The following is a 22,047-nucleotide window of genomic DNA, read 5'->3' as shown; positions in this document are numbered from 1 at the left end:
GAGCTCAAAATGAGTTTGAACTCAAAGTGAAGAAGATAAGGAGCGACAACGGGTCCGAGTTCAATTACCTTCAAGTGGAGGAGTTCCTTGAGGAGGAAGGGATCAAGCACGAGTTCTCCGCTCCCTACACACCACAACAAAATGGTGTGGTAGAGAGGAAGAACAGGACGCTCATCGATATGGTGAGGACTATGCTTGAAGAGCTCAAGACCCCCGAGCGCTTTTGGTCGGAAGCCGTGAACACGGCTTGCCACGCCATCAACCGGGTCTACCTTCACCGCCTCCTCAAGAAGACTTCATATGAGCTACTAACCGGTAAAAAACCCAATGTTTCGTATTTTCGAGTTTTTGGGAGTAAATGCTACATTCTAGTGAAGAAGGGTAGGAACTCTAAATTTGCTCCCAAAGCTGTAGAAGGGGTTTTATTAGGTTATGACTCAAATACAAAGGCGTATAGAGTATTCAACAAATCATCAGGTTTGGTTGAAGTCTCTAGCGACGTTGTATTTGATGAGACTAATGGCTCTCCAAGAGAGCAAGTTGTTGATTTTGATGAAGTAGATGAAGAAGAAGTTCCAACGACCGCAATACGCACCATGGCGATTGGAGATGTGCGGCCACAGGAACAAGATGAGCGAGATCAACCTTCTTCCTCAACAAAGGTGCAACCCCCAACTCAAGATGATGAACAAGAGGCATGTGATCCAGGGGGAGCACAAGATGATCATGTAATGGAGGAAGAAGCGCAACCGGCACCTCCAACTCAAGTCCGAGCGATGATTCAAAGGGATCATCCCGTTGACCAAATTTTGGGTGATATTAGCAAGGGAGTAACTACTCGATCTCGATTAGCTAATTTCTGTGAGCATTACTCTTTTGTCTCCCCTATTGAGCCCTTCAGGGTAGAGGAGGCCTTGCTAGATCCGGACTGGGTGTTGGCCATGCAAGAGGAGCTCAACAACTTCAAGCGCAATAAAGTTTGGACACTGGTGCCTCGTCCCAAGCAAAACGTTGTGGGAACCAAGTGGGTGTTCCGCAACAAACAGGACGAGCACGGGGTGGTGACAAGGAACAAGGCACGACTTGTGGCAAAAGGTTATGCCCAAGTCGCAGGTTTGGACTTTGAGGAGACTTTTGCTCCTGTGGCTAGGCTAGAGTCAATTCGCATATTGTTAGCCTATGCTACTCACCATTCTTTCAGGTTGTTCCAAATGGATGTGAAGAGCGCTTTCCTCAATGGGCCAATCAAGGAGGAAGTGTACGTGGAGCAACCCCCTGGCTTCGAGGATGAACGGTACCCCGACCACGTATGTAAGCTCTCTAAGGCGCTCTATGGACTTAAGCAAGCCCCAAGAGCATGGTATGAATGCCTTAGAGACTTTTTAATTGCTAATGCTTTCAAGGTTGGGAAAGCCGATCCAACTCTTTTTACTAAGACCTATGATGGTGATCTTTTTGTGTGCCAAATTTATGTCGATGACATAATATTTGGTTCTACTAACCAAAAGTCTTGTGAAGAGTTTAGCAGGGTGATGACTTAGAAATTCGAGATGTCAATGATGGGCGAGTTAAGCTACTTCCTTGGGTTCCAAGTGAGGCAACTCAAGGATGGAACCTTCATCTCTCAAACCAAGTACACACAAGACTTGATCAAGCGTTTTGGGATGAAAGATGCCAAGCCCGCAAAGACTCCAATGGGAACCGACGGACACACCGACCTCAACAAAGGAGGTAAGTCCGTTGATCAAAAGGCATACCAGTCTATGATAGGGTCTTTACTTTATTTATGTGCTAGTAGACCGGATATTATGCTTAGCGTATGCATGTGTGCTAGATTTCAATCCGATCCTAAGGAGTGTCACTTAGTGGCTGTGAAGCGAATTCTTAGATATTTAGTCGCTACGCCTTGTTTCGGGATCTGGTATCCAAAGGGGTCTACCTTTGACTTGATTGGATATTCAGACTCCGACTATGCTGGATGTAAGGTCGATAGGAAGAATACATCGGGGACGTGCCAATTCTTAGGAAGGTCCCTGGTGTCATGGAGTTCTAAGAAACAAACCTCCGTTGCCCTATCTACCGTTGAGGCCGAGTACGTTGCCGCAGGACAGTGTTGCGCGCAACTACTTTGGATGAGGCAAACCCTCAGGGACTTTGGCTACAATTTGAGCAAAGTCCCACTCCTATGTGATAATGAGAGTGCTATCCGAATGGCGGATAATCCTGTTGAACACAGCTGCACAAAGCACATAGACATCCGACATCACTTTTTGAGAGACCACCAGCAAAAAGGAGATATCGAAGTGTTTCATGTTAGCTCCGAGAACCAGCTAGCCGATATATTTACCAAGCCTTTAGATGAGCAGACCTTTTGCAAGTTGCGTAGTGAGCTAAATGTCTTAGATTCGCGGAACTTGGATTGATTTATAGCATACATGTATTTATGCCTTTGATCATGTTCCTTATGCATTTTGTTGCTTACTTATGGTGCTCAAGTTGTACAAACACCCCCCGGACCTCACAAGTCCGTTGCAAAGTGATGCACATATTTAGGGGGAGATGTGTTACAACTTGACCCTTTGAGACTAACCATGTGCTTGAGTTTGCTTGATTTAGTCTCTAAGGAGGATTGAAAGGGAAAAGGTGGACTTGGACCATGCAAGACTTCCACTGCACTCCGATGAGAGGGTAACTTATTCCAAGTTCATCTTTATGATCTTATTGCCTTTTACTCTTAGTTGAAGATTTTTGTGAGGCAATGGGGTTGAAGGGCCAAGATTGATCCTGTTTTGGTGCTTGATACCAAAGGGGGAGAAAATAAAGGCCAAAGCAATAAATGTATCAGCTACCACTTGAGAGTTTTTGAAAATAGTAGAATAGAGCTTTTGGGTTGTCAAAACTCTTTTATTGTCAAAAGTTGGCTTCTTGTGGGGAGAAGTGTTGATTATGGGAAAAAGGGGAGTTTTTGAAATCTTGAATCAATTTATCTTGGAATGACTCTCTTTATGTCTTAATATGTGTGTTTGACTTAGAGATAGAAATCTGAGTTTGATTTGCAAAAACAAACCAAGTGGTGGCAAAGAGTGATCCATATATGCCAAATATGATTCAAAACTACCTTGAGTCTTCATTTGCATTGATATTGCACTTGTTCTAGTTGCTTTATGTTGTGTTGGCATAAATCACCAAAAAGGGGGAGATTGAAAGGGAAATGTGCCCTTGGGCCATTTCTAAGTATTTTGGTGATTGAGTGTCAACACAAGTGCTTTTGTGTTAATCTATGCAAAGTGGTGGACAAAGTGCAAATCATGTCAAAAGGTATGTTTCTAGACTTAGTACATTGTTTTATGGACTAATGTATTGTGTCTAAGTGCTGGAGACAGGAAAAATCGAATTGGAGAAGAGATGGCTAAGTTCAGCCAAGGTCAGCGCAGTCTGGGTGCACCGGACTGTCCTGTGGTGCACCGGACAGTGTCCGGTGTGCCAGACTGGCTCTGGCGAACTCGTCGTTCTCGGGAGTTAATTAACGGCGTACGGCTAAAATTCACCGGACTGTCCGGTGGTGCACCGGACTGTCCGGTGAGCCAACGGTCGGCCGGGCCAACGGTCGGCCGCGCGATCCGCGCGCGACACGTGGCCAAGCCAACGGTCGGGAGGGGGCACCGGACTGTCCGGTGTGCACCGGACAGTGTCCGGTGCGCCAACGGTCGGCTTCGCCAAATAAGGAAAGAGATCCGCACCGGACACTGTCCGGTGGTGCACCGGACTGTCCGGTGCGCCAGGCGACAGAAGGCAAGATTTGCCTTCCAACAATGCTCTCAACGGCTCCTAGCTGCCTTGGGGCTATAAAAGGGACCCCTTGGCGCATGGAGAAGATAACCAAGCATTCCTTGAGCACTCTTGATCACTCACACTCCAGTCTTGCGCACATGTTCGACATTCTAGTGATTTGAGCTCCGTTCTAGTGTGCTAGTCTTTTGAGCTTAAGTCTGGGTCTTGTGTGTGCGTGTTTGCTGTGATCTTTGTGTCTTGTATGAGTTGCTAATCCCTCCCTTACTCCGTGCTTCTTTGTGAACCTCTTTGTAAGGGCGAGAGACTTCAAGTTGTGGAGATTCCTCGCGAACGGGATTAAGAAAAGCAAAGCAAAACACCGTGGTATTCAAGTGGGTCTTTGGACCGCTTGAGAGGGGTTGATTGCAACCCTCATCCGTTGGGACGCCACAACGTGGAGTAGGCAAGCGTTGGTCTTGGCCGAACCACGGGATAACCACTGTGCCATCTCTGTGATTGATATCTTCGTGGTTATTGTGTTTTGTTGAGACTCCTCTCTAGCCACTTGGCGATTATTGTGCTAACACCTAACCAAGTTTTTGTGGCTTAAGTTTCAAGTTTTACAGGATCACCTATTCACCCCCCCTTCTAGGTGCTCTCATCTTCACGAAGCATGAAAAGAAGGGAAGGTGTTTTTTTTCGCCGAAGGCTCAAAAACGGTATGTATGTAAAGTTTCATGCATCGTAAAGAATTAAGTTACAAGCAACTTATATATTACATTCAAAATTCTAAAAATATTACACACTTTGTTCAGCAAATATTACATTCCAAATGTTTTTACAATAACAGTTATTCTTCTTTCAAAACTGCTTTCGCAGCTTCGTTCAACAGTCGAGAAACAACTTCATCTAAAATGGCTTCGGCCATTTTAGTGATTTCTTCCTCTCTATTTGCTTCTGGGACGACCGTTGGCTCGAAGGGCTCTGGGGAAGGAGATAGCTCAGCTGCGATAGAAAACGTAAATAAGTTCGAAGTCGCAAAAATAAAACATAAAGTTAGAAGTTATTAAACAATACCTATCCTCCTTTCTAGTTCCACAGTTTTTTCAGCTCTCTTCATCACTTCTTTTGCATCATGAGAATCTTTTTCACTCTTTTTTATTATCTCATGTGCCATCTTTCGGCCGCCATTCTCCCAAATATCAGTAAAGAATTTTCCGCCCACTAAGCTGGCTTCGGCCGAAGGGTCTTTTGTATCTTCAATACTTAAAGTAGCTTCGGCTTGAGCCAAAGTTTTCACATGGCCGCAGCCTGATTTCTCCCAAATAGCCCCGATTCCTCGGGCACCTGAGAAAGCGCAGATATCCCCGCGTCCACTCAGAACTTCCTCAAAAACTTCAGCTTCGTTGCTGATCCAATCAATTGGGCCTTCAGGATCACCTCTTACGAAGTTGTCTTCGTTAGAGAGTGCGCCAACATTGGCGAAGCTAGTTTTTATTTTCTTAACACACTCTATAGACTTTTCATAACATCTTTTCTTGGATGCACGAAGTTCTTCAACGTTTTTCTCTAAATGATTTGTCCATTGTTCACTAATTTCACGTTTAGCTTCTGTAAATGCGCATTTTTCTTTAACTTCGGCTAGCTGTTTCCGAAGATCCTCAATTTCGCGCTTCTGGGCCTCAGCTTGGGCTTTGGAAGCAGCCTCGTCTTCTTTTATTTTATTCACCAATGAATTTAATATTTTATCTTTCTCAAGAACTTCGTTCCTTAGCTCAATTACTTTTTTGCGCTCTAAGGGCATTGCTGAGAATAAGGCCCTGCAAAAGGAATGTGATATTAATAAATAAACACACGAATTTCTAACCACGCAAAAAGTGTATTTTCTCACCTTTAAGCTATTATATGCTAAGTTGTCGGCCAATTCATCTTTTGACAAAACTGAAAGCCCATCTTCTAGAGTTGGGAATCCGAAGCTTCGTGCCATCTCCCGGCAGACAGAGATCTCCTTGTTGTTTGGGAGACAGTACAAGAAGTCTTCTTCTCCACTGCCATTGAATATCAACGCCCCTTTCGGATATTTTAATTTCTGGGCGTAATGATGAGCTTCTCGTTTTTCTTCTTCAGATAGTATTTTGCCCGAAGCATGTCGCATAATATAATCAGGCATTTTGGAAGGTGCTTCGGGAGGTGAAGAAAGAGTTTTTTCAGACAGAATTTGCTTTAAAGTTTCCTTTCTATTTTCTCCTTCGGTTTCCAAGGATTTTTCTCTGGCAGACTCTGAAGGTCTAGTTTTGATTTTAGCCTGGTGCTTTGTAGTTTCGCCTCCAGAGGCTGTTGTTTCAATTTGTGCTTTTTGAGCTTCGACAACTTTTTTCGGCGTAGAGCTTGAAGACTTTATTGTCTCCAGTACATCCAAAACATTATCCTTTTCCTTTGGGGGGTCACAGCCGGACCCTTCTGAGCTTGTGGCACTCCAACTTCTGCCGAAGGGCTTAAAATTTCTGATACTTTTGTCCCTTCAGCTTTCGACTCTTCAGTTCTTTCAGCCTTCGGTGTTGCAGACAACTCTTCAGCTTTCTGCGCAGGTATAGGTTTTTTGACTTCAGTAGCTGAAGAAGCCTCGCCGACAAACTCGAGCACCGTGGCCGGCTCAATACAGCGTGGCCGGTGCGTAAGAACCTTCATATTTTTTCTCTTCGGCGTTGGCTCACTAGGAGCGGCCGAAGCAACTTCCTTCACAGAAGCTGTACCTTTTCTTTTTTGACCCCGTATTGGGTAACGGTAGTCAGGATAGACAAATCCGATAGCATCGAAAACTCTGTTCAACCTCTTCTTTTTCCGGCCTCTGAAGGCCGCTGATAGCGCAGTATCTTCTGCCTTTGAGTACGGTCCGAGCACTTCATCACTTGTAGCTTCAACGCATTTCAACCAATCGTCGTCTGGCTCGATAAATTGGTCTACGAACCTGAAGGTCTATTTTAGTCGAACCAGACCACCTTCGTGTGGGTTGCTGATGGTTTCCTTCGGCATTTCCCAGTTAGCTACCAATGGCCATATCCTGTAGGCCACATGCTCTTGGACTAAATCTCTTGTCCCGATGTAAGAGCAGACTATGCCGAAGGCCCTCTCGCATTCTTCGGCTGCTTCATCCATTTCCACCTTCGGTTTCTGGAGTCCGAAACGCTGCCAGATAGGGCACATGATGATATCTTTAATATCTTCTCGTCACTTCAAATCGTTTTTCACATAGAACCATTCCTTCATCCAGTCCCCGGGCCAACTCTTCCGAAAGGTTGGCACGGGACAACTTGACCCAGATCGAGCACCGAAGCTATAACAGCCAAAATTGTTATGATATTGCTCTTTACCCCAGGGTTTTGTCTCATATAATAGCTCATGCATATTGCAGAAACTTTTTGCATTTGGCTCCAAACCTTGGCTCTTCACGGCCCATACGAAGATTCCCATCCTTATGATTGCTTCAGGAGTAATTTGATGTAGGCAGATTTCAAATATATTTAAAACTTCAACCACGAAACTGCTTAGAGGAAACCGAAGCCCAGCCTTGAAGAATCTTCAGAAGATCACGACTTCATTTTCCTCGGGAGTAGGACAAGTTTTCTCTCCTTCGTCAGCCCTCACAATAGACAAATCCCGAAAATATCTACCCCTCATATTGATAAGATGACTTTGTTTAATGGTTGATTTTCCAAAAACTGCATGGCTTGGCCGCCAGGGTCGATCTTCCGAGTCTTCCCCCCACTTTCCGCATCATAACTGTCAATATCACCAGTATCTTCAGATAAACCTTCCAAAATTTCCCTTGTAATCTTTTCTGTATTTGTCTTTGATATTGATTCAAGAAAGCCAAGATTCTTCTCCTCAAGAAGGCTCAGCTTTGTTTCAGCAACAGCTTTCTTATCTTCAGACATCTTCGGAAATGCTAAAAACCGCTTTTAAAGCCGATGCTTAAAAAACTTACAAATTAAGCAAGTCTTGTTGCACAAGAGCTAAAAACTGAGTAAGCAAGAGCAGATGGCAAAGAAAGCGTACCAAATGACATTGCGGTGTGCTCTTATTTATACGTCTGGTGCATTGAGAACAGGAGGGCCCCGCTTGCCATTGACTATTGCTATTCTAGCAAGAGGAAGGTGTTTTTTCGGACCTTCGGCTTAGGGCTTTCGTCCATATCGCAATCTGAATTTATTATCCTAACAAATTAATATTGCGAGGGGCTACTGTTGGGGGCCTTCGGCTTTCGAAGGTCATCAAAAACGTGATTTGACAATGTTTCTAGAGCATAATACATGAGCAGGTACCTTCGGACAAGTCAAAATTGTTGTATGAAGAAACACAAAGAGAACGAAGGATGGAACAGAGCCGAAGCTGTGCGCAAGGAAGCTTCGGCATGATGGCAGAAAAGAGGAAACCGACCTAAAGAGGAAAAGACTATTTAGACCCTGATAGATTACTATAGAGTTATTATCAAAAGCAAAGGGCCTAGATGTAATTTTACATGGGCTGTGACCCGTGCCTATAAATAGGTGAACAGTACTCCCGTACTGTTCACGCTGACTTGGCTTTTGCTTTTGCGTCACATTTGTACTTTTACCTTCTTTCAAGTCAAAGGTATACTTGTAACCCGATATTATTTCCATTTTTCCATAGTAATAAAATAGAAATGAGTTGATAATAATACATAACTGTTTATGCTATCTTTTATATTCCATGTAATTCCTTCTTCATTATAATATGTAATATTTATGAAGGTAAGTCCTTCATAACCTTCGTCCGAAGATCATTATATCCCAAGTGAAATAATGCTTCGAAGGACGAAGGACTTTAACGTTTAACATTTTCTGTGTTGCCTTGTTCTTAACTCTTAGCATTTGAGAACAAGTCCCCAACAATATACAAATGAATTGTAATAGTAGTTCTTTAATTGTTTCGATCTTTTTTCAAAAGAAGTAGTTCCTTCCTTCAACACCATAAATTGTGATTTGTGGAAAGCATTAAGAATAAGTATTATTATAATAAATTGAAAGCCGAAACACATTACTAAATACTAAGGGAGTAGTTCTTCTTGAAGTGTTCCTTCACCTCGACATTGTGCCAACATACATTGTAGATAAACTAGCCTTTAGGCCTAGCTTATAAAACATCACTCATAGCCATAAAGGCTAGCTTACTGAAGCATTACTCGTAACCCTAAGAGCTAGTTGGATGCACCTATTCATTGCCTTCCTAATTTCTAGTTCATGATTCATCCTACCTTGACGCTGGTGACATGACAACCGTGAGAATGACTATGGGCTTCACATCGTCATTATCACTAATGAACTAACCCATAGCCAAAAACTAGCCCTTAGTACATGATATATATATATATATAGGGTGATGGTAATGGGAGTCCTGGGCTTCCATTAGTATGGGAAGCCCCAGTCAGGTATATCTACGCGCGCTCGATCTGGTTCTGTTTCTGGCTCGGGCGGATTGCAGCGTAAAACGTGAGCTAAAACAGCGTAAATGAGTACGAAATTTAGCGTAAATCTTATATCTGTTTTGTAACAGCAAACAGGGCCTAAAATTACGGCGTAAAAATCGCATGCAGCCGATCGTGCGCGGGTTCTGGCTCGGACGGATTCCAGCGTAAAACGTGAGCTAAAACAGCGTAAATGAGTACGAAATTTAGCGTAAATCCTATATCTGTTTTGTAACAGCAAACGGAGCCCAAAATTACGGTGTAAAAATCGTGTGCACCCGATCGTGCGCGGGTTCTGGCTCGGGTGGAATTTAGCGTAAAACGTGAACCAAAACAGCGTAGATGAGTATAAATTTTAGCGTAAATCATCGATCTGTTTCGTAACGACAAACGAGTCTCGAATTACGGCGTGAAAATCGCCACATGCGCTGTCTCGGGCGGATTTCGGCATAAAATGTGAACCAAAACAGCGTAAATGAGTACGAATTTTAGCGTAAATCATCGATTGATTTCGTAACAGCAAATGGGGACAAATTACGGCGTAAAAATCGTGCGCAGGTTCTGGCTCGAGCGGATTTAAGCGTAAATCGTGAACCAAAACATCGTAAATAAGTATAAATTTTGTTAGAAAATGTATAAATTATGATGGTCATAGAAGACACTTGTTTTTGTGCATAGTATGCCAAAATGTAAAGTACATCATACACGACCACAATAAATTCTGTATATGAATTAATCCTTTCAGTTGAGAAACGTTTAGGAGTTCCTGAAGAGCTAATATAAACAGATCGACTCCATTCCACTTAAAACTTCAAGCTCCTCTCCAACAACCTGTCACAACGAAAACACATATACAAGAAAAACACATACTTTATGAATTATTCCTTCCGAGAATGACATTTTAGCCCTTTTTAAAATACACCTACAAGAAATGAAAGCTCAATATTGGTGACACTTACTAAATGAATCCGAAGAAGCTTTTGGTTTGCAAATGCAACACAACCTGTATTCAAAGTAAAAATAAATATTATTACAAAACTCAATTATTCAGAGAAAGAAACTTTCAGTAGTCATTACATTCGTATGCTCCACCAAGGTTTGCGTAACAAAGCACAGCTTAACCAATTGGTTACTGCTGACAGCTTTGGTGCATTGATTGGGTCAAAAACTGGTAATGTTGTTCTTTACCGGTGCCTTAATTTCCATGCATGAGTGTAAGTTTATAATTCTACCAGGTTCAAGGTTTTGAACCAAAACCAATACATCTAAATGTCAATAACCAGCCTACCCCTAGGCAGCATGGTTTGCTTGAAAAAAGACACTGTCAGTTTTTATAAAGAAAACAGATTTGGTACTGCCAAAAATAAACTATGACCTAATCGCCTCAGTTTCCTTACTATTTCTACTTTCATGTACATGACTTGTCAACGCAGTTTGCTTGAAGGAATACCAGATTTAGAACTTTTATTTTTCTAACCCAGTCACTTTTATCTACCTAAATCAGGCCAATTCTGAAGGCAAGTTTATTTGCACTGCTGGACAGAAGGACCCAATAGTTCCTTCCAGCAACATTCTTCAAGCAGCACATTTGTATTCTCCAATGCTGTCATAAACAAGACAGAAAGGAATTAATTCCAAGTATAAAGAAATGGGGAATTCCTTTTTTACGTAGGGTACATAAATGGATGGTGATATGTACGAGCGTTGAGAATTCGAAGTATGTTAATTAGAAAAGTGGTGCACATATGAAACAAACACCTCCATTAAACTGAAAAATCTAAAAGATATATTGATATTTGGCCTCAAATTGCATATATATACATTCGAAACTCAAGAGTTTGACTCAGGCAAAGAGAATCACTAATTATGTTTAACATATTAATATATTTCTTACAAAAAGTGAGTCTATTAAATTTAACTGAATATAATATATGTTTTACAAATTTTTCATATCAGTCATATAAATTGATCATTTGTCCTCCCCAAAAACTAAAATACAATACATGTGTGGTAAACCTTACTTGCATATTTACTCAAACTCACGCATGTCATTCTTCAGGATGAGGAAAAGAACCATGGCCTTTTTATAGAAAATTGAATTGTCTAATATCATCTGATTAGATAAGAACAGAAAAAGTAAACTAGGTTAGGTAATATTTTATTTTTCTTGTCACATACTTAACCATATGAATAAAAATATTAGTTGCAACAGACCTCATCAACCAAATAATAAAATTAATATCTGCATTATTTTAGGTAGAACCTATATTGTGAACATTTGTAGCTTTGTTAGTAGAGGAAATGATAGCTATCAATTCACTACGGAAACAAATCTAGAAAATATTTGTGTTTGAATTATGCGAGATTGTAAACAAACGTGACCAAATAAATTGATGGTGTCCATCTGCTACCAACCATCGGCGAAAATATCTTAGAGAAAAAAGCTACTGTTGTGCATTCTCAAATACGGTGTGCTCCACTAGCTAGAGCACAGAGAGCAATTGCTATAAACCTCGGTTACATGCTAGAATTATATATCAGTTTTGTAAGGCACAATGGTTAGCAAAAAATAAAACCGACCAAACCATATATTCTCACACCGCACTTTAACCAAACAGGTAGCTTCAAATCAGATGTCAGTACCTGAATGTGGGCAATCCATTCTGTGCAGTCAACGATAGATGCTAACAAATAAATGGGCAATCCATTCTGTGCAGTCAACGACAGATGCTCGAGGAGAATGACAGAGCTAATGAGCAGCAATGGTTGAGGAAGCCACCGGGACCAGGAGTGAAGAACAAAACAGTTGTTTGCCCAATAACTCAAATCAGCAATCCAGCAAACATAAGAAAAAGAAAAACTACTCTGCATAATTCAATCTCCTATTTCAACGGTGAGTGATGAACATGGTTTATAACGGCCAAGCCTCAAATAAAAGATAATGGTCATCATATATGCTTCACAAAACACTCTGAATAAGGATTGCAATCTATCTTCCATGAATAGACCAAGAGGTATGTGACAGGGTTTCCAATCAACGCTTCTAAAAGGCTAAAAAAAAGAAGGCTAGAAGAGCTACTGTTACATATTCTTAGTTGGGTGTCTGTGTCTTCTTCTATTTGATAGATTCAATGTGCTTTTAGGTATATATCTGGTGTTGGCTTTTTCTAAAGCAACTTTGAATTAAAGAAAAATAACTACCATGTGTTACTTAAAGAATCTAACCATTTCATTCTGGTGTTGCTCTATCTGAACTATTCAAGATAATTGGAAGTTATAAAAAGATTGAAGTGCACCTCTGGTCATTAAACAGTGATTAGGGACCATAACAACATACATACTGCATAACCGGGCAACAGATTCATGCATATGGTACAAAGACTAGACTTCACTGAAGAAAAGTTTAGTGAATATTGAACAATAGCAACACAAACATATCATCAACCAGAAACTCTACTCCATCTCCAAAGTGCTCATGTTCATTTATGCGACCAAAATTGTCGGGATGAATTTGCCCTGACCTAATGAGCTCAATCTGCTGACATCCACGAACACTACAAAAAATTAAAATCTAGAACACCCATTCCTATGCGTGGACCAAAAAGGGCACCTTAAACTTGTCGAGCCAGTCCTGTGATAATGGAGGGTTTGAATCCCGAATCAAGAAGCCTTGCAATGGCGGCCTGCGCTGCAGCAGTGGACCCAACGGCGGGGCAGGAAGAGGGTGACGCATCCTTGCCACTGCCCTTGCACTGCTCGTCCTGGCGGCGCACGATGGCATGGAAGACGGCGAGGAAGTCGCGGTCGTGGGCGCCGAGGATTGCCTTGCACTGCTTGTCCTGCATCTGGAAGGCGGACAGGAGCGGGTCGGTGGATGGGAGGGAGTTGTGACCGAAGCGGAGAACATCAAGGAAGGTCTTGTGATCGGGGAGGAATACGAGCGGATGGCGATCCGAGAGGGGATGACGACCGATGGCGATCTGCTAGGGTTTGGTTGGAGCGTGAGGGGATGAGGGCGGATGGCGATCCGGAAGACGATGGATTAGATTTAGGGCTGCGAGCGATTGGAGTGCTAGGGATGATTTAGGGGCGTAGTGGGGCGGATCCGAGCTGGACGCGGGTGTGGGATAGATCAATTTGTGCGTTTTTTCCTAAAACTAATACAAAAGAGATGTAAATGCTTGGTGGTACGTCTGGTTCACCTGGTCTACGTGTTGGCTTGAATGGTTGGGGCTTTCTTTAACTAGAGAGAGCCCAGGGCTCTAAATACATAAACTATATATATATATTCAGAGCATCACTCATAACTCTAAGGGCTAGTTTACTGAAAAATCACCTTAAGGGCTAGTTGGACATATATTCTTATTTTCTGTCTAAGTGTTAATTTATGATTCAACCTCTCCTCCATTTTACGGTGATCCATCTTTGCATGATTCCCATGAAAAACATATAAAATAAAAAAAAATAGGGTATTAATGTTGAGCTCAAGAATAATGGATGTCCGTGTTAAAATATTCCTAAACTCAACTACTTTGAGTCATGACCCTAAACCCTAAACTATGTAGACATTATAGACCACAACAAAAAGGAAAAGAACATGGACAATCATCATTTTCTATATATTAAGCTTGGCACTGTGTATGAAATGCAAACTCTATAGTGAAGGTACACAAGAATGATACCACTAGTTGTATGCAAAAAAAATCAATGGTATAACAAAGCTTCGATTTTTATGTGCTTACTAAGGATACCAAGGTGTCCTTGGACTCACTGATGGTACGATGGGAGGGGGCTTGACGTACGGGCTCAAGAATGAGAAAGGCTTGGAGAAGGCAAAATTTAGGGCTAGTTTGGGAACCACATTTTCCCAAGGAATTTCTATTTTCCTAAGAGAAATTAGTTCATTTTCTCTTGGAAAAATAGAGTTCCCAAACTAGCCTTTATATGGAGAAAACTTTAGTACCGGGTTGAACTAAAAATCGGTACTAAACACGTTTGGACGGGATGTAAAAGTTCTAGATGAGAACAGAAGATGATTTAGTAGAGGTTTCGGGAAAAGAAATTTTTAGTATCGATTCTTTTTAAAAACAGGAACAGAGTCATTTGGACGGAAACATGGAGGTGTTTGGTTTGAGGAATCACTCCATTCAAGTGAATCATAAGTATATTCCTTAAATTTGGTGGGATCACTCCATTCCTTATATTAGTACTAACTATAGGTGGCCAAACGGGTCATGCTAAATGGGCCGACACTAAGCACGGCACGACCTGTAGTGCTTCGGCACAGCACGGGCATGATTCATATAGTGCAAGTGCTGGCACGCCACAAGTCTAGTGTCGTGCTTGGGCCACCACTCTGGCACGATTGGCTGGCATGAGCACGACACGATTAAGTGACTGGCACGGTTAACCACGACTTAGACCAACAGGTGGTCTATAGATGTGATTGTGATATGTGCACGTGATTGTAAATTGTTATTTGTTATGATTTTAAACATAGTGAAGTCACTTTATAATGGTATAAATATTCAAGTTTTAAAATTATATATATAATCTTAAAGGTCTTCTATATTTTTTGAGCTTTTAAAATGAAATAGTGCCTGGGCTGGCACGTGCACTATTAAGTGTTAGTGTCGTATAGTGCCGGCACGACACGATTAGGCACTATAGTGTAGTGCCTAGGCCGCTGGTTAGACACTAGTGCCGTCACTGCATGACACGATTACTAAGGTAGTGTTTGGTTGAAGAACCAAGTAGAACGGAGCCGTTCTGTTCCAGTTTTGTTGCTGTTTGGTTACAAAGGAACTAGAACGGAATGGCTCCAATTAGGGAATATTGTCCTCAGATCCGGAACCATTCCGCTCCAAAAAATCAAAGGGACGGAGCCGCTCCGTTCCCATCCCGCTCTCACAGTCACGCTCCGTTCCGTTCACTCTGCAACCAAACAAAAACAGAGCTGCTCCGTTCCTGATTACCAAACACAGAACAGAGCGACTCCGTTCCTAGAATCAGGGATGGAACGGCTCCGTTCTACTTGGCTCCTCAACCAAACACTACCTAATAGTGTCGTACCTAATAGTTGTAACACCCCAGGTGTTTATCGTCTGCTCGACCATGAGTGCGGACTTTATCACGTGATAGCGGTGAATAAAATGGTCACTGAATTCTAGTCATCTTTGTCTATCACGATTTTAATATCGTATTTGTCTCTATCTATCTAAGTCGTTTAAAGAAAATTTGGAGAAATTTGGACTTTAAAAATCTTTCAAGACGTTAAGTCTATGCTGTTCAGATCGATCGAGTACGTGAATATGATTTCAGAAAGAGTTCGATTTTATAAATTCGACCACACTCCATATCCAAGAAAAACAAGGCATAGAGTTATAAATTGAGCTGCTCTCTAGCTAAATGTTCGGTTAGCGACGAAATTCGTTTAGGTTCAACTAAATCGAATATCTATTAAAATATCGAATCCAATATCGTTCGGGTTGAGCCATCGACGTCTTGCCCAAACTCTAATCCTTAAAATCGAATCCGGTCTATTTTCTTTTCGTCCAAATCGTAACCCTAGAACTTAAATTAGGTTTTGTGGCCAGTGTCGCTTTAATTCGGAACAACGTTAATTTAATTAAAGTCTGAATATAAAATTGAGGCGAATACGAATTATTTAAATCTTTTGTAGTTTAAACTCTAATAAATTCACGTCATAATCCTGAGCATGAATCTTGAGGTAATTATTGCGCTAAAAATGTGAGTCAAGAGGAGACTGATAACAAACAAAAAAAAGTTTCTAGAGCCTTTCACGTTCTTACGCTAGTAGATAAAGAGAATCAGAATAATTGAGGATCATGAGAAATAGACTAATAAGAGGTTGAGCCCTATAATATCTACGGTGATGTTAGCATTCATATGGAATCAGATTGTTAGACATAATTCGTGGCCCATCTTTCTGGTTCGGCAACAGCAAGGATAATATTCATGAGAGCAGGATTTAAGACCAAGAGTGATACGTAAATCTAGTCCAAAGTGGAATTTACAGGCTCGTAAATTAAATAGAGAAAATGTCCTCTCTTTTCTGTTATCTCCACGTAGCTCTAATTCTGTAAATACTCTTGTATGTTTCCTTTCCTCATACAGAAGCCACTCTTCTCCTTATCCGAATTAGCATCCGATGGACATCTCTATCCATGCGTCAGGAGCTTCTAGTCTCTCTATCCACGCGTCTCAGCTCAAGCACGCCAGCCGCATTCTGGTTCTGTACTTCTGTACTCTGGTTCTATACGGGGTCTCCATACTACCCCAGCCTTATATCCTCAAGTGGTACGCATCTCTCCCTGTCAGCCTTATCTCTCGCTTCCTGTCCACAGCAAGCCGCGCCCCAGCCCGTGGCCATCGGCCTCTTCTTCGCCGCATGCTCTCCTTGCTCGAGCTCGCCCACTTCCTGGTGCATCTTCCTCCTCGCCTCCCATCTCAGGACCAGGCTGCTCGGCCACGCCCAGCAGCTCCTTGAACGCGCGCCCCTCCGAGCATCTTGTCCCTTTGTTGGTCGCCATCTTTCCCAGCTCCCCAGCGCAGGTGGCTGTGCGTTCCCCTTGGCCGGCGTCCTCCCCATTTTTCTATAGTTGAGCTTATCTCTTGCTGTTGATTGCGTGGTGCATACGAGCATGAGTGGGTGTAATATATGCGTATATATGTGTAAGATTGGAGCTGTGATTGGAGAAGCGGATGAGGTTCTTGTGCGACGCTTCCTATGTGTTTGATGAAATGGACAAATCAAGGTTTGTTATGGTTGCTGTGAAGTTTTGGGTTGAATAAAAGTTTTGGTGAGCCAATTTCTTAATTATATTAGACATGGTCAAAAGGTCTTCTCGCTTGTGCAATGTTTGTGAAATGGTGTATGATGTTCGGATAGTGCATAATGGAGTTAGTAATATGTTAGGCACATGTAAAAATATCTTGATTACTACGGTAAATATGCATATTTAGTAGTAATTGGATGCGGTCGATGTTTGTGCTATGATAAATTTTATGACCAAAGTGGGTATCTTGTGCTTATGTATGGTGAAGTAAGTCATGATACTAGTTATGCGAGGTGTATGGGTAGATTACTAGGTATTGTTGAAATGACTTGTTTCATGCACTAATGTAATTGTATACTTGAGTATGACGTAGACTAGTCGATATATGTGGTTATATAGGTGGGTTAGCTCTATTTAATCATAAGGTGTTAGAGTGTTCTGAATGTCAAAAGCATGATAAGTGTAGAAGCCAAATAGGAGTTAAATTGAATGTATTGCTGTTTAGGGTTGCAGGTACAGTTTTTGTTATGCAGCTAGTTCAATGAAGCAAACCATGTTTTCTGTAGAGATGATATACATATAAGTTGTAGCTAACTTCTTTATCTTGGTTGTGTAAAAATTTCATGACCATAGGTTTAGTAGTTTAGGAGTTATGATTTTTCCAAGTCCAGTTTCAGAATCTGTTCAAATTCTGTACTGATTTCGAAAATTGCCCTGTTTGACTAAATTAAACTGACAATCAGCTCTTAGTAATTACAGAAGAATTGTAGTACTTTTCTTAAGCCTTCCAACAAATTTTGGAGCACCCTTTTTGGTGGTCTAGAGACTAAGTTACAGCTGTTTGAACTATAGAGTCTGAATCTGTCCAAATCTGGACAGCAATGTTTGTTTGTATTAACTGACTTCGATACACATTGAATCACCTTGAGATAATTATAAATGAATTATAGACAATTCTATTAGCTTTCTAAAAAGTCTAGGATCACCTGATTTGGATTTCTGAAACTCCAGTTATGGATTTTTGAAGTGAAGAGCCGAATTCTGTCCAAATCTGGACAGAATTAAAGTTTAGCACTGTTTGACCATTCAAACTGCCGAATCATGTTGTGATGATAATATAAGAGTTATAGAGGACTTTCTAAGCTTTCCAGAAAGTCCTAGTTTACTATTTTTGGATGCATATTTTGTGAGTTATGAACAAAACATTTGACTACCGTACTGCTGTCCGGAAAAATCTGCGTGGGGTAAATTGATTGTTTGAGGTCCTTCTTGTTTGGCTTGATAGAATTAGTTAAATTTTGATTGTTGAAGACTGGTTGAATATAGTGGTGATAGTAATCCATGCTATGCTTTAGTAGTATTATATTCTTTATTAATGACCGGTTAAATACCTTAGATAAATATTTATTAGTGCAGTATAATTCATCTTCATGTGGGTATATATATTACTTGTTGAATTCGAATGTAAACTAGAATGGGTTACGACTTCTGGTATATCTCCGTATTATTTCCAAACCAGTATATTCATATATTCATCTTGTTAGATAGTACACATAGATTTTAGACAATAATATATTAATCTCTAATGTACCATTTAAGTTTAGAAGGCTAGCTGTAATGCTTCTGTCCTTATTCTAAGATAGGTTCTATCAGTATTGTTATACTTCTTTGATTTATTTGAACACGATAATGCTTTACTAGTAGTCTTTATACTAAATGTTTAGTGAACGATTAGATACCTTGATTTGATGTTGCTTGCTGCCCTGAGTGTCTAAAAACGAGTAGTATCAATAAGCCGATTTCAACTGACACATGAGAATTTTGTGATGGTTAGTGCACATAAGTGCTTTAAATCTTCAAATTTGTTGAGCCTATTGTTTTATAGAATACTAGGCTATTTGACAATATTTTGGGTGTGGAGTTAGAGGTGTCTAGTGTTTATGCATACAAGTGGTTTAGGCCTTTAAGTTAAAATAATTTTTATTCCATAGAATTCTATGCTTGTTAATAATGAGTTGTTCATTAATACTAAGAGTCGTGTTAATCCTTCGGTAGGATACTCTAGTTCATGAGATTAAAATTTATGTGCAGCCTTTTGAGGCTTGATGCTTGAGTTAAAGAAGCGAGATTATGATGTTTAGCCATTTATCGATGTCTAGCGTTTACTTATGGGTGTTGTTTGCGCCTCACCATTAAGTGTTTAGCTTTCTACTGTAGCATTGTTTATCTTGTGCTACCTGCTCATAATCATTCATGTGCATTATGCATATCATTCAGGTTCGTTACACGTGATGCGAAGGACAAGAGCCGAGTTGATCTCAAAATGATGATGGTGAACGAACCTAAGGATGGATGATCTGATAGAGTGCCAGAATGGGAGATGCTCACCAAGTGGTCGTCATCTAACCGCACTAATCTAGTGTTATCCCAGGCAAGCCCTGGTGCATTTGCCACCTCCTTGCTGTTTTTAAACTTTTATCACTTATATGTTGCATTAGGTGGTAGGAGTTGAATGGTTAAACCTTTGTTGCATAACTTCGTTGAACTATTGATTACCATCCTTGATACCTGTTTTAAAAAAGCAAAGCTAGATGTGCTTAATATGCTCATAGACTAAGAACAAAATGTTTTGATCTATGAATCATGTTTTTACAAAGAAAAAGAGGATGGAGTGATGAAGATATCAAAGGCCTTGATGACTTCATCATTTCAGTAGGGTACCTCTGATAGGTACCGGGTTTTCAGAAATAATTTAATGTGAGACCAGACGTTGAGCAGGAAAGGTCGCCCGTCTGTGTCGATTAAGGACCGTTCCGATTGTTGGCCTGCTGATCTAGGACCCTTTAACTGGCCACATGCCTCATCATGGGTAAGCTTAGCCTCGGTCGGACCAATACCAGAACAGCTCGCACGCACTGGGAGTGGAGAGATGGCGAGAGTAGCTTGTACCCTCCGTGGCAAGAGACTGGAAGGTGGGGTGCTGTACTCTCGGAAACATGGCGGGCACCATGGCGAGAGTAACGTGTACCAACCAGGCCAACGGCTGGACGGTGGAGTGCTGTGCTCTCGGGTCGCGTGAACCCGTTCTGGTCTTGAGAAACCCGGTGGCGAGTTGACATATGCAAGGGTTAAGTGCTACATATGTCGTGTGGTTGGAGATCCCCAGCTGGGTATTAATCGATTCGGATCGCCGAACTTCTCGGATATGAAGACTGGATCTTCAACCTTCAGCGTAGATAACAAGTGAAACTAAAGCTGCTAAAATGAAGCTAGTGTAGGACAAGTGAATGCTCTAGATTAGGCAAATCTAGATTCAAGAAAAGTACTTAATCTGTGAAGTAAAAGTTTGGCATAAGGATCCACTACTAGTAAGCTTTTATGCAAAAACGAGTCTTTGAAATTTGATGAGCTTTACCTTGATTCCCAACAAACCAGCATACCCTTGAGAGTCTTTTATTTAGTCGGGTAAGTCTTGCTGAGTAATTACGTACTCAGGGTTTTATTCCCTGTTGTTTTTCAGGTTATAATTTTGTTCTGTTGTGGATGGTGCTAAGTGCCGGTGGGCTCGGCCTTCTTATATAAGTATATCCCATCTTTAGCTTCTTTATTGAGGATTGCCACTTAAGCTAGCATGTATTTTAAAACTTATAAATATTTTATACATTTTAAAGTGTAATTCTTTTTAATCATTTTCTTTTGTAATCACTCCGATAATTGTATAATGTAAACTTATTGTAACATGTAATCATTTTGCAATAAAGAATTTATTTCCGCTGCAAATGTTGGTATGTGATTTGTGTTTACTTAATCTTGCGATCTTGGCGGTAAGTCGTTTATCCGGGGTCCTCGGGGCACTCGGACAGATCCTGTTGAGTTGTTTGGTGCACATGCATAGCCGTCTGAGGTTTTTGAGACAAGGACGGGTGCATGTGGGCCCGATAACTTAGGAGATTCTGCGACAGCTGGTATCGGAGCTTGATTAAGTATGATACGGTCATATACGTATTTTCAGGCTGCACACAAGTTGTACTACTGTGCTGTAGATTGAGCCGTCGAGTGGATATGAGACGAATATTTGCAGGAAAGATATACTTGTGTATGGTGTTGGTTGATTTTACATGTTTTTTTAGCCCTGTCTAAATTCTTGTCCTACGTCCGCCACTGAAACACCTATATATATATATCTTTCAAACATAAACGGAAAAATATTTAATATCGATCCTTTTGCTAAAATCGGTACTAATAAGCTTTTTTTTGCGTCATCTTAAGGTACGTGAGTACCGGTTGGTAACAATAGAGACATATGCCTTCTACTAGACACTCTTAATTAATGCACGAACCGGACTTTCTTTCTATTGAAAAAGGTAACATATCTGTGCACATATAGAGTGCGTTTTATTTGGCTTTTGACTTTGGTTTTTATCCCATAAAAATAAAAAACTAAACCAAAAGGTTGAATCTAAAAATAGTTTTTTCTTCTTCTAAAAACCGACTTTCTTAGAGTGTAAAACTGAAATCAACTCTAAACCTGCTTTTAGCGGATTTTTGATGGAACTGTGAAATCATATATGGTAGAATTTTTAGCTTATTTTAGTGTTTTTCACCAAACTGTTTTTAGGTTTTAATAGTTCACGGTCTAGAACAGTTTTTTTTTTCACGGCTCACAGTCCAAAACTACTTTTTTCACAACTACAGTCCAAACAAGTCCAACCAAACAGACTTAGTACACATGAATTAACAAATTTCACAAAAAAAAAACTGAAAAACTTCGTACATATTCTTTCCATCCTACTCTTATTATGTACAAAATTTAAAGTTTAAATTCGTTATACTTTAGTTGTAATAAAAAAGAGAACATTTTAGCGTTGACCAAACTGTTTAATTTTATCTTTTTTATTACAACTACAGTATAATAAATTTGAACTTGACATTGTGTATATAGTTTAAGTAAAATGAAAAGGATATGTATGATTTTTTTCAGATATGTTCCCA

General features: G+C 40.7%; 1 long non-coding RNA gene across 2 annotated transcripts; it reads left to right on the top strand.

The window, feature by feature from the left end:
• Nucleotides 1-16,493: 16,493 nt before the first annotated feature.
• LOC103629455 (uncharacterized) lies at nucleotides 16,494-19,610 on the top strand. Of its 2 annotated transcripts, none has more exons than XR_002262776.3 (2): nucleotides 16,494-17,079; nucleotides 19,333-19,610. It is a non-coding gene; the product is annotated as an uncharacterized lncRNA (long non-coding RNA). The 2 variants fall into 2 exon arrangements; XR_002262775.3 differs by having other exon boundaries at nucleotides 16,498-17,034.
• Nucleotides 19,611-22,047: the final 2,437 nt, after the last annotated feature.

This window comes from Zea mays, chromosome 6 (assembly GCF_902167145.1).
Source record: "Zea mays cultivar B73 chromosome 6, Zm-B73-REFERENCE-NAM-5.0, whole genome shotgun sequence".
Classification (NCBI taxonomy): domain Eukaryota; kingdom Viridiplantae; phylum Streptophyta; class Magnoliopsida; order Poales; family Poaceae; genus Zea; species Zea mays.
The sequence above is the reverse complement of the archived record's forward strand: the minus strand, read 5'-3'. Positions and strand labels throughout refer to the sequence as shown.